Genomic DNA, 12,991 nt, shown 5'->3' on the forward strand with positions numbered 1-12,991 from the left:
CTGGACAACAACGCACACGACAGCAAAGAGCTCTTCAGCATTGTGAAAGAACTCTCCAACCCCAGCGCCAACATCAACGACATCCCACCATCCCAAGAATTCTGCGACGCACTGTCCACCTTTTTCCACCGGAAGATCACTGACATCCACGACAGCTTCAACCCCACACCCACGCCAGACCCCACCGCCGAAAGTTCCACCTATGCAAACCGCCTGACCTCCTGGACCAAAGTCAACGACACAGAGACACGCAAGATCATGAGCTCCATCCACTCAGGATCTCCATCAGACCCTTGTCCCCACCACGTATACAACAAAGCCAACTCTACCATCGCCCCCCAACTACGGAATATCATCAACATCTCCTTCGAAACAGCGACATTCCCGGAAAGTTGGAAGCACGCCGAAATCCGCACCCTCCTCAAGAAGCCCAAAGCAGACCCCAACGACATCAAGAATTTCCGACCGATCTCCCTACTCCCTTTCCCAGCGAAGGTCATTGAAAAAATCATCAACACACAACTAACCAGCCACCTCGAACATCCTGGACCCTTCCCAGTCCAGCTTCAGATGAAACCACAGCACTGAGACTACCCTTCTCGACGCCACAGACAACATCAGATGCCAAGTGGACAACGGCAAAACATCAGCCCAAATCCTCCTGGACCTATCGGCCGCCATCTACACTGTCTGCCACCACACCCTGAAAAAACGCCTCCATGAAACCGGAATTCAAGAAAAAGCCCTTGACTGGTTCATCTCATTCCTCTCCGGCAGAACCCAGAGAGTCCGCCTCCCCCCCTTCCGCTCCGAAGCCACCGACATCATCTGCGGCGTCCCCCAAGGATCATCCCTCAGCCCGACACTGTTCAACATCTACATGGCCCCCCTCACACAAGTGGCCCGACAACACAACCTCAACATTCTCTCCTACGCCGACGACATCCTGCTCATCCTCTCCCTCACCAAGGACCCGCTCACCGCCAAAACCAACCTCCACGAGGGAATGAAATCCATCGCCGAATGGATGAGAAGCAGCCGTCTGAAACTGAATTCAGACAAGACAGAGGTCTTCATCCTCGGACCCACCCCCTCCGCCTGGGACGACTCCTGGTGGCCTACCTCACTAGGAACCCCACCGACACCGACCGACCACGCACGCAATCTGGGCTTCATCCTCGACTCCTCCCTCACCATGTCTAAACAGGTCAACACAGTTTCCTCCTCCTGCCACAACACACTCTGCATGCTCCGTAGGATCTAACGAAAGACCTCCGGCGGCAGATCCTTCTCATACCTCACCGCCAAGACATGGAACACCCTCCCCACCAACGTGCAACAGACCCAAGACCTACTCACCTTCAGAAGACGCCTCAAGTCCTTGCTCTTCGATCAGTAACAGCTGCTCCCCCCAGAGCCTTGAAACCCTCACGGGTACGTAGATTACTTTATAAATTCAATGATTGATTGATTGAGCCGCTGTATAAGCCCATAACATCCCTCTTGTCCCTCTTGTGGACTTTCTTCCCTTCTCCACTTTCCCCTTGCCAGTTTTCCCAGAGCCAGCGCTCTTCATTCACTTAGGGCTGCAGTAGAAGTGGATTAGCTCCCTTTGGAATTTTCTTCTGGTGATGAGCTAGAGTCATCTGTGTCCCTCGACTGATCTGATAATGAAAAAAAGTTCTCTATTATCTCAGCCTGCCCAAAATCCCCTCCTTTAGATGCTCTTGCTCCAATAGCTTCCCCAGGGACATCCCCGGATGTATTAAGTGATTCTCCACCCTGCTCTTGCACACGTGAGTCCAGGACTGATTGTTCCACATTAGTTCCAGGGGCAAGATTGAAATCGCCACCTTTGATCGTTTCTGACAGTCTGTCCTTCAGCAAAGATTAAGTCATTTTGGGTGCCCCGTTCCCTGGTAATACCACTGAGCATTTCGCTTGCCGTGGCACTTTAAAGATGTCAGCTATTAATGGTCCTCCTCTGTGCTGAACAGTGTCCTTAACTCCACCCACCATACACGTACCCTCAGCCTGAAACAGCCCCTCATCTATGCGAGACCCCCTAGATGTGGTTGCCTGATGCTGCCCAGTGCTAGCGACAGCCCCTAACAGAGGAGCCCACCTCCACTTGCCTGTACCAGCAGCAGCACTAGCTCTCCTCTAAGAGCTGAGGAACTTTTGGAGCCATGCTGAGGAGCTGTAGTTTGCTCTCTGGCCTGATGCTGCCACAGGACCAATCACTGCACAGCCATCTTCATCCTCTGCAATTGCCTGCTGTGAGCCAGCAAACCCGTACTCCTCCACAGGACTGCGGTCCACAATGACCTGCATGCACCTGGCTTTGCCAAATTGCACAAGCCAAGACCATGAAGGTGCTTGGAGGTGCTGACAAAATCCCTCATTTCACAGAGGGCAGTGCACCCTTTCAATCATCTAGGTCGTTGAGCTGGGAGAGCGTCCGTCTCTTACAGCCGCTCATGCGGCCACCATCTTGTCTCTTAAGTAGAATCAGTATTTCTTCTGCCAGACTTTCCATAGTGGTTGACCAGCAGAAACATTGTATTTTGACATTTCTGCCGGTCAGCCCAGTGGAAACATTGTAATACGATGGGCGTGATCCCTCCACCTTGATAGCAGACTCACCCCCACCATATTGGCAGTCCCATAGACTGTTACAGAATTCTTGTCCAGGTTCTTTCCTTCTTTTGGAAGCAGAGATGCTGCGAACTCTGGCCATTTTTTCGGGCCCTCCTTCCCAAAGCAAAGAATGCAAGGAATGGCAAGAAATAGAAAGCATACAGAGAAAATATTGGATGTCTAGAGCCTATTGTTAAGGTGGGCAGCACTTTTTGGATGGAAGCTCGGTAACTCCATGGAGAGAGCTTGGCTTTAGAGGTGGGCATAGGTCATGTAATCCTGTGTATCATAATCATGCATAATTACTAAGAATTCACTGAAATTGCACAAAACTAAGCATGAGAAGAGTAATTATGCATTTGGCGTTATTTCTTAATGCAAAATGGCTCCCTCACATCCAAAATGGATGTGCAGATACATTTTATGCTAAGAAATAGTGCTAATTGCAATAGAACACAAATAGAGAGTGCAAGCTGCTGCTCACACTCGCTAAATGTGCTGATGGGGTAGAATTTATCCCCAACTTACTCATGATATTTAGGGCAGTTTCTTTAGCACAAAATGCACCCTCACATCCAAAATGGAGGAGAGGATGCATGTTGTACCAGGAAACAGTGCCAAATGCAGCAGATCATAAATGGCGAGCATGACCAGTCATGCACGCTCACTAAATGTGCTCCCGGGGTAGGATTTCTTCCCCATAATACAATTACACAAGCAGGAATAATCACATTCTTATCAATAATAATTACAAGTCAAATAGTAATGCAAAATTGCAAAAAACATTTCAATTAGTCTGATGGAGTGTTGTTTGTTCCACCTATTCCCTTGACTTCCTCACTATTGCTGTGAGGCTGGCAGGGAAAGATGTGAGTGCTATAGTGAGCTAGACTCATAGGAAATGGAAGACTGCTATCCTATTCACATTATCTTGTTCCAAACTAGGATTATAGCAAATACTTACAATTATACATGAAAGATAGTTCAGTCTTCAATATTAGGAAACTAGTCATGCAAGGTAAGAGAGTGAGAGAAGTCACACTTAGGCCCTCATTACGAGTATGGTGGTCTGTGACTGCCTCAGATGAGGTATCCGTCGCACTGTTGCGGGCCCGGTGGTGAACACTGCCACAATACGAATAGGGGAAAGCAACTGCAGAAAACAGCCAGGTTTCCATTCGAACCGCCAGTGTGGATGGACTGCCACAGCCTGCGGCAGGCATCTCCAGGCCACAAAAAACATAGCGGAAACAAACAACATAAGAGGGAAGATTCACCTTCTGGAACACAGGCATGTCTGCAGGCGCCATGGCAGGCAAATTGCAGGTCTTCCCATTGCTCCTGTTGGCCATTGACCTCCAGGACCAGCGACGCCCACCAAGACACCAACCATAAGTATAACAGCCTAGCACACACTGGAGGGAAGGACATTAGTACACACACAGACAAAATCTAACATTCACCAAACACACACGTTGAATGACAGCCACAGCAAGGTTGTTACCATCTACACCAACGCTGGTGGTGCATATATATCATTAAACTAAAAATAGCATTAAAACTATGTACAAAGGGTTCCAAGGGCCAGTCCCAAAGTTCTGTACTGCCCTGAGCATACTGGGCACAGTAGCACGCCCCAACTTGACTCCTACTGCAATGTGCTAGCCTCCACAGAGCAGGGGCATCAATGGGACATGCAGGCACCTCAGGGGTGAGTGGTGGAGGGTGGGGGGTTATTTGGGCTTTGAGGGGGGTCTTTTGGGCTGGGCTTGGAGGGAGGTCTTTCAGCTTGCCCGTGGATGGTGCTGGTTTAGCTGGGAAGGGGGATTGGGCTTGGGTTCGAAAGTGGAGGGAGTGGTCTTGGCTTTGGAAGTGGAGGGAGTGGGCTTGGCCTTGGGTCTGGAAGGGGCAACTGTCGACTTGGTGGGAGTCGAAGTCTTAGGTGGAGAAGGGGCATTGCGATGAACAGGGGTGGTGTCTGGGATGTGTTGCAGGGTGCTTGGGGTAACACGGACTGGGACAGTGGTGGCGAACAGGGAAAACTCAATCAGGAAATGTTTCTTAGGGGCACAAGGTAGGTCAAGGGAAGGAGCGTTTGGGAGTGGAGGAAGAGGATATGGATGTGAGGTGTGTACATGGAGGTGCCTTGGGTGCAGTTGCATGTGTGGATGCCATGTGTGTGCTGGGTGACTGTTGAGTGGGTGAATGTGGACATTTAGGTGTACTGGGAGGAGGAGGTGAGGAGATGCAGGGAAATGGCAGAAGGAATGTGTGAGTGAATGTTGGGGTGGATGTGCTGCATGTGGGGGTGTTAATAGTCAAGGTGTGTGCGCATATGGTGAATGGGGTGCATGTATGGGATTCTGATATTATGGTGACATGCAAGTGAGGGCATATGTGGCAGGATCTGGGACTGATGAGGTGCTGACTGCTGGTGTGAGTGGTGTTGTGACTGTGAGGGGGAGGTGGTGGGGAGTTGGTAATGGGAGTGATGTTGGCATGTCTGCATCTGAATTTGGTTTGTGTGCATGGTGGTAGAGGTGTCTGTGGTGCTTGTGTCTGTCCTTGCGTACCATGTCTGTTGATGTGGATGCATGTGGGTCAGTAAGCGTGCCTTGGATGGGCAAGGGGAGAGGGAAGTGGGTTTGGGGACAGGTAGCTGGAGAGGGAACAGAAGAAGAAGGGACACTAGCTGCTGTCAAGGAGGCGGGTGGAGGAAAAGGATCTAGCTGGGATGGTCCCAGATGGGTCCAAAACATTCAGGGAGCATCTATCGGAGGAGTAATACGAAGATGTAGTCATCGATCCTGTCTCCCCCGTGGCACTCCCCTTGCCCTCCGTCCAACTGGTCACCTCGGCTCTGCTAGTATCAGCCACCTGGGTCCCGTGGGCTGCAGCATCCCCACTCACCGGTGCCCCTTCTCCTTCGCCAGATGATTCTGATGCACACTAAGACAGAGGAGGATAGGGAGGGAGGGTGAGTGGGAGAGAAAGAGACAGGCTGCAGTCTGTCAATGCCAGCAAACACTCACACAAAATAACTACATCATCTTCTGATGCCATGCTAAGACATGCAATGTCCTCACCAACACGTGGCATCGTGGCTACCAGAGTCAGGACACAGGAGCACACACAGTGGAGGTCTTCTGTGCACGACTGTCAGGAGTCAAGTGTGCAAGAGCACATGAAATGGCGGTGACAGCCACCGCGGACATCACATTTAATGCTGACGGCAACCACCATTGGCTCCTGTCTCCCATAGGCAACCATATTAACCAATGAGGAGTTGCACAGCGGTTTAGACTGCCTAACGCCATGACTTATTATGCCTGCTGGATGACCTCACTTCCATTTGTCCTGTTCATGCAGGACAGGCGGCTGCCATTTTACATGTCCAATAGATATTGAGGGTGCATCTAAGGTGCTTTATGGGTGAGATTTTGTGAACTGTGCACAGCTCAACTACGTCCACACAGTCAATGCTCCACATCATAATTTCTACTGCCTCCTATTTGCAGGTATGGTGGAAGGTTGAGGATGAGGAATGCTCTGGTGTACAGGCCCCTAGTCGACCTTGCCACCCTGGAAGAGGGACACATCATACAGACTTATCGTCTGAACTATCAGACCATCATAGAGCTGGTGACCCAGTTGGAGCCGGAACTATTGCCTGCCATTTGTCATCCCAATTCCATGCCTCCAATAGTACAGGTGTTGTCAGTCCTATACTTCCTTGCCTCAGGGTCCTTCCAGATGACAGTGGGTTTGGCAGCAGGGATGTCACAGCCCATGTTCAGCAACGTCCTGAGGGATGTCCTATGTGCCCTGCTACCACATATGCACAGCTACATCAGGTTTCCACATCATGCTGATTTGGCCACTGTAAATGATACTTTCTATGATCTGGCACATGTCCCTCATGGATTGGGAGTCATAGATGGCACCCACATTGCCATGGTGCTGCCCAGGAGGAGTGAACAAGTGTATAGAAATCATAAGAACTTCTATTCCACCAATGTACAGGTGGTGTATCTGGCTGACCAATATATCATACAAGTGACGGCCAGGTTCCTGGATCTGTGCATCACTCCTACATTCTGCGGAACAGCACCATACCACACATGATGACACCGCTACAGAGGGACTGGGCATGGCTCATTGTTATGTATCCCGACATATGTGTGCACCTCTGCTCTGAACACTCTTTACAACCTGTACTATACCCTCCTGGTCTTGACATGGGCTTTACCTCTGTGCACACAGGTGAATCTGGCTATCCCTACCTTCCCTGGCTACTGACACCCGTGAGGCATCCAACTACAGCTGTAGGACACAGTAACAATGATGCCCACGGTAGGACAAGACAGGTGGTTGAGTGGATCCTTGGCCTGCTGAAGGCCAGAGTCCAGTGTCTGCACATCTCCGGAGGTGCCTTACTGTACACACACAGAAAATAAGTCAGATCGTTGTTGCTTGCTGCATGCTACACAATCTGGCCCTAAGACTTCACATCTCATTGCTGGATGCAGAGGAGGTGGCAGCTGTACCAGTGGCTGATGAAGGGGACATGGGGAGTGATTATGAGGAAGATGATGAGGATGCAGCTGCCACCAGAGCACACCTTCCACTGTGATACAGGTATGTTTCATATGTATGATATGTGTCCTGTTACACCATCTACCTTGTGCCATGCTACCACCTGCTGTGTGTAATAACAGGAGATGTTGGTGGTCTGACTCTGGGAGGGGTTACATGTGGCCATGATTTGGGCTCTTACTGTGAACAGGTCAGTGCTATTCTCTCTATTTGTTGTGTTACTCCACATGTGACATCTATGTGCAGGAGCACTGTTCCCTGAACTGCCGGATCCAGTGCATTATATGTGCTACACTCGGTGGTTTCCTCTGTAATGCATTCTGTCCTTGGATTCAGGATAGGGATGCAGTGCTACATCACTGTTCGTGGCAGCTTGCACTGCCTAATGCGTGGCTCCGTTTGCTGTGAGGGAGAAACCATTTGGGTGGGATGTTTTTGGAAAGTGGGTTTGTTATGGACTTGACCATCTCAGCCTTGGCTTCCTGTAGTTACAGTGCATGTGTGTTGATTTGGTATATGTGATGGCTATATTCATTGATGTCTCTGTCGTGTTTTACTTCCAGGACATTGTTGTGGTGCACTCTGGTCCTTGCCTCACCTGTTGCCTCCCTTGACCCATCTCTCCAGCCTGCCATGGGAGAACAGAGAGTTTACTGTGACAGTCAACAGGATGTCTCAGTGACACACAAGGGAGAATGTTCAGGAGAGGGCCACTTCTTTGCGGTGTCTTGGTCTTGGCATCAGTAACGGTAGGATGTCTGGTTGGATGTCTTTGCTTGCTTGGGGGCTTGTTGGCTACAGAGGTAGGGTTGCTGGTGTCCTGCAGGTCCTGTGGCAGGACCTCCATTCTATTAGCTTCCGCTGATGTGGAAGGCTCAGATGGGTTGTGGCTAATAGAAGGAGCCTGTTGGCATGAGTTGGACTCACGCAGGATGGTGGTGAGTTCCTTCAGCACCATTGTATTGGAGGCCATGGTGACATTGTGGGTCTGCCACTGCTGCATGGTCTTCTGATGGTATTCACTCTGCAGCCTTTGGGTCTTCTTCACTGTGGCAAGTATCTGGCCCATGGTGTCCTGGGTTTGGTGGTATGCACCCAGGATTTGGGTGAGGGCATACTGGGAAGCCAGTTGTTGTGGCTGCCCGACCATTGGTCCACTGATCCCCTCCTACTGCCCTTAGCCTCCTGTGGCTGTGCCCCTTGCACAGTGTGCCCACTCCCAGTAGCACCAAGCCCCTTCATTGTGCAGGGTGTGTGCCCTTGTACTGTCTGGCACACACCTGATTGTGAGGTCTGATAATGAGAGTTGTGCAGGGAGAGATAAGGTGGACAAGCATCACTCTTGCGGGGGCCACCAATGTGACAGGTAAGGGTCACAGCCTAACAAGCAGAAATAATATTTAAAGTTGCCTCCCAGTACATTTCTGTATGCCCACACCATGTACCCTGCCTTGTGGTTTACACAGCATACTTAGGAATTCAAAAGGAAGATTTCTATAAGAGAGCGAAGGCAGAGATGGGTGATGTAGAAGTAACATTTAGCAAGATGACACAGCAAAGTAAATAGAAGCATTTAAGAATTAAAAGTGTGGAAGCCAAAATACAGAAGACAGAGCCCAGCTTAAAATTGTTTGACCAAAATAAGAGGTGTAGTAGTAGCTGACAGGAGGTCTGTTAGTAGCTTAGGGAATGGCCTTTGGAGAGATACCAGCCTATTCAATAGTTATGCAGAAAAGTGACAGTGGTCCTGCTGTTTTAGAGGCTGTTGTAGTGCAAGGTGATCTGAGACTGACAACACTGAGACAAATAAGACACCCAAAGACCCGTACACAACAATGGGAATCTTTCCCTTAACTGATTGGAATGGAGAACAAGCCAGATGTCACACTGTAAATGTGTTTGTACTGCAAAGACAGTGGACTGAATTTCAAATGGAACAGAACACCAGAGTGGTAAGAACACACAGGAAACAGGACAAACAAGGCAGTAAAGATACACAGAGAAAACAAAGACTATGAATTACGAACAGGGCTTCAGAAATCAAGAAGTCAGTTTTAAATCCCTCCTTCCGGTTCACAGCCATATTGGGAAATTGGAACTCAGAACATATGAGAGCTAGTGCAGGTGAAGCAGGTAAAGTCCTCTTCCACCTCACTGCCTGAAGTAATCTACTGTAGTTCCAGGAAGCAACCAGTGGCATGAATGAAACTCCAGTGTGGAACAAGGATCAGATCTTCTTTCTACAGAGTTAAAAATATAATAATATTTACCAAAAAGCTCCTTTGGAGTGCCCAAACTCAGGAAAGGCATACAAGTAACATCATCCATTAGAAGATGGTAAGTAAACCCCTGGAATGGAATCTGGAGTAGATCTGATTTCCAAGACAATAAATAAAGGCCCTCATTATGACATTGGCGGTAAATCCCACTTACAGCCATGCTGACTGCTGCCAAAATACTGTGGCGGCGGCTGATATCCATTCACACACCCCAACACATCACCCTACACACCCTCATCTACATAACTCACACAACACCTAGGCCCCACAAAGCCACCCCCGATTCTCAGAGGAGGAGCAAAGCGTCATGGTGGACGAAATCATCAGGGTAGTGCCACAGCTATTTGGAGCACAGGAGCAGCAGATATCCATTGCTGGGAAGATGGTGCTATTGTGGAGGCTCATGGACAGGGTCAACACCGCGGGACAGCACCCCAGAACAAGGGACGGCATTAGGAAGAGGTGGAACGACCTATAGAGAAGGTGTGTTCCATAGCAGAAAGACACCAGCAAGCTATCCAGAGAACTGGCGGTGGACTCCCACCTCCTCCCCCACAACTAACAACATGGGAGGAGCAAGTCTAGACAATCATGCATCCTGAGGGTCTGGCTGGAGTAGGAGGAGGATTAGACTCTGGTAAGTCAACTCTATACTACTATCAGCCCCATACCTGCATGCTATCACATACCCCCACCCTCACCTTCACTCCCATCATTCCACCACCTCCCACACTCCCCAGCATCATATCCCACCCATCCAAATGGCAAGCCCTGCATGCACCACCAATGCATGGACATCACTCACAGCCCTGTGTGGATACCTATCACCAAAGCATGCACACTAGAGAGAATCATCTAGCCCACCACATACCAACTTACACAAGTTAAAGCTGCCAGGGCATATACAACCAAAGAGGGCAACCCACTGATGAACAATATGTCACACACAGAAACAATAACACAGCATTTACATCCCCACAGGTATCTCAGCCAATGTTAGTGGAGAAGAGGTGCCAGCACTATCCAGTCCCCCAACTGAAGAGGCCCACAGTGATAACAGCAACTCTGGTCGCCTGGATCTGGATGACCAACCTTGCCAATCAGGGACCTCCGGACAGTCGGTTACCTAGGCCAGTCACAGAAAACCACAGAACCTCCCCCCATCTGGGAACACCACCACAGCACCCACCCAGCGTACCCATACCTCTGTCCCCAGGACACGTCAATCAGCAGTGTGTTCACCTCTACAGGGACCCCATGGCACTCCCAAGACAATCAGGGACCTGGGGTCATTGGCACTGTGACCTTGCACTCTACAGGATCAAGAGCACAGGGCACACTGCCCCCTCCAGAACCAGTGGGTATTACACCCCCCAACCCCAGCCTCACCAGGATCAAGAGCACAGAGCACGCTGCCCTTCCAGAACCAGTGGGTAAGACACCCACCAACCCCAGCCTCCACGGGATCAAGAGCAAAGGGCAAACTGCCCCCTCCAGAACCTGTGGGTAAGTCACCCATCAACCACAGCCTCCCCAGGATCAAGAGCACAGGGCATGCTGCCCCCTCCAGAACCAGTGGGAAAGACACCCACTCTACAGACTGTGGCCCATCACTACCCCAGGACCAAGCACAGGGCATGTTGCCCCTCCAGAGCATGTGGGCAAGTCACCCACTTGAGAGACTGTGGCCTTGCACTCCCCAGGACCAAGCACAGGGCATGTTGCCCCCTCCAGTGCATGTGGGCAAGTCACCCACTTGAGAGACTGTGGTCTTGCACTCCCCAGGACCAAGCACAGGGCATATTGCCCCCTCCGGAACCAGTGGTCTTCTTTCATCTGCCGGCTGAGGAGCCCCCATTCCCCGTCCCCCTGAGGTGCCTGCCTATTTCCCATCTGATGCCCCTGCAGTGTTCGCTCCATGTTGATGCAGGTGACAAGTGGGGCCTTGGCCCTTTGGCCCATGCACAATGAGGACTGGCCAGTGTCCCTTGAACTGTACATATGTATGTAACAGTTACATTGCATTTTCTTATTTCTACTGTGTTGATCTTATGACACTCATTTTAGTACACTCCTGTTGTCCTTGCATTATTCATCAGGGGCACGGGGTAAATATGTTTTATTACTGAAGCTGATTATGTGTATGGTGTTGGGGGTGGGGGTGTGTGTTGTGCGTCTGTGTGTCACTCTCTTTTTCGCCCCCCCCCTCCCCTGTGTGCTAGGCGGCTGTACTCACTGTCATTGTCTTCACCGTCATTGGTGTTCATGGTGGAGCAGGACGTAGAAAATCATTGGGAAGACATGCAGCTCGGGCTCCATGGTGGTGTGGTTCTTCTCTGTATCTCCAAAGGTGAGTCCTTTACCTTCTGTGCAGTGTTTCCACCAGGATTTTGATGTTGTTGGTACTGCCCTGGAAAAGGTGGCGGTTTCCGGTGTCTTAATATGGTGGGCGGAACATTGGCTAGTGCCTGGCTGTAGGTGGCTACCGCTGGGTGGCTGTTGTTTCCGCCCTGGAGGTGGGTGTGGTAGAGTGTCTGTCTATCTGAGTTCTCACCGCCATGGTCATATTTTGGCAGTAGTTACCGCCAGCCTGTTGGCGGTATTACCACCACTTTACCACTAACCACCAGGGTTGTAATGAGGGCCAAAGTCTTTGAATGAGCACTGATGTGCAGCACAGATTCCAAAGTAGCACTAATGATTGCAGCAGGTTCACAAAAGGTCTTCAAGTAGCCCCACCTGATGTCAGGAATGAAGGATCCTGACAATATGAAAGGAAGACATAAAGGGTTTTTTAATAGGACAATTTAAGTTTTTGCACTGCTCCAATTGGCCACAGTGGTAGACTGGAAGCCATGTTTACACTGCTACTGTTGTAGATGTCAAAAAAGATGCTGCAGTTCACTTGCAGCATTTAACCTCCATGCAATGGGTACACTTTGTACCCTATACTAGGGACTCATATGACAGTTAGAAGTATGCCAATTTGACCATATTTAAAAGGAAGCACAAACACTTTATTAATGGTTTGTAAGGGTTAGGGTGCATAGAGATCTAAAGCCAGAAACGCAAAATAGGCCCCAGTAATGGCAAAATAATTTAGGTTGTCAGACAAATTTCCTACTGGATCCAATCAGAAAAAAACACTCTAAAACATTCTTTTACCTTTGGTTATTCTCACCTTTGGAAAACAGGTTAATCTGTGTTAAGTTGATTTCAGACACTATATTTTAGAAATCAATAGCTGTATCACAATACCTTTTTGACTGGTACTATTTCATGTTCTGGGTGGTAGGTAAGGCAGTGTGCAGTGCAACAGCTTTCACACATGTATTATGAAAACCGGTAGTTGTGATGAGTTTGGTTGTTTCTGCGTCTGTGTTTTTGTGCTGCAATATTTAAATGAGAAGTTGGCAGTTTAGTTGCTTGTTGCATTCTGCTTTGACTACATTGCTGTGTTGTGCTGTGCCCTTTTA

The sequence above is a fragment of the Pleurodeles waltl genome, chromosome 2_1, assembly GCF_031143425.1.
Source record: "Pleurodeles waltl isolate 20211129_DDA chromosome 2_1, aPleWal1.hap1.20221129, whole genome shotgun sequence".
NCBI classification, from domain to species: domain Eukaryota; kingdom Metazoa; phylum Chordata; class Amphibia; order Caudata; family Salamandridae; genus Pleurodeles; species Pleurodeles waltl.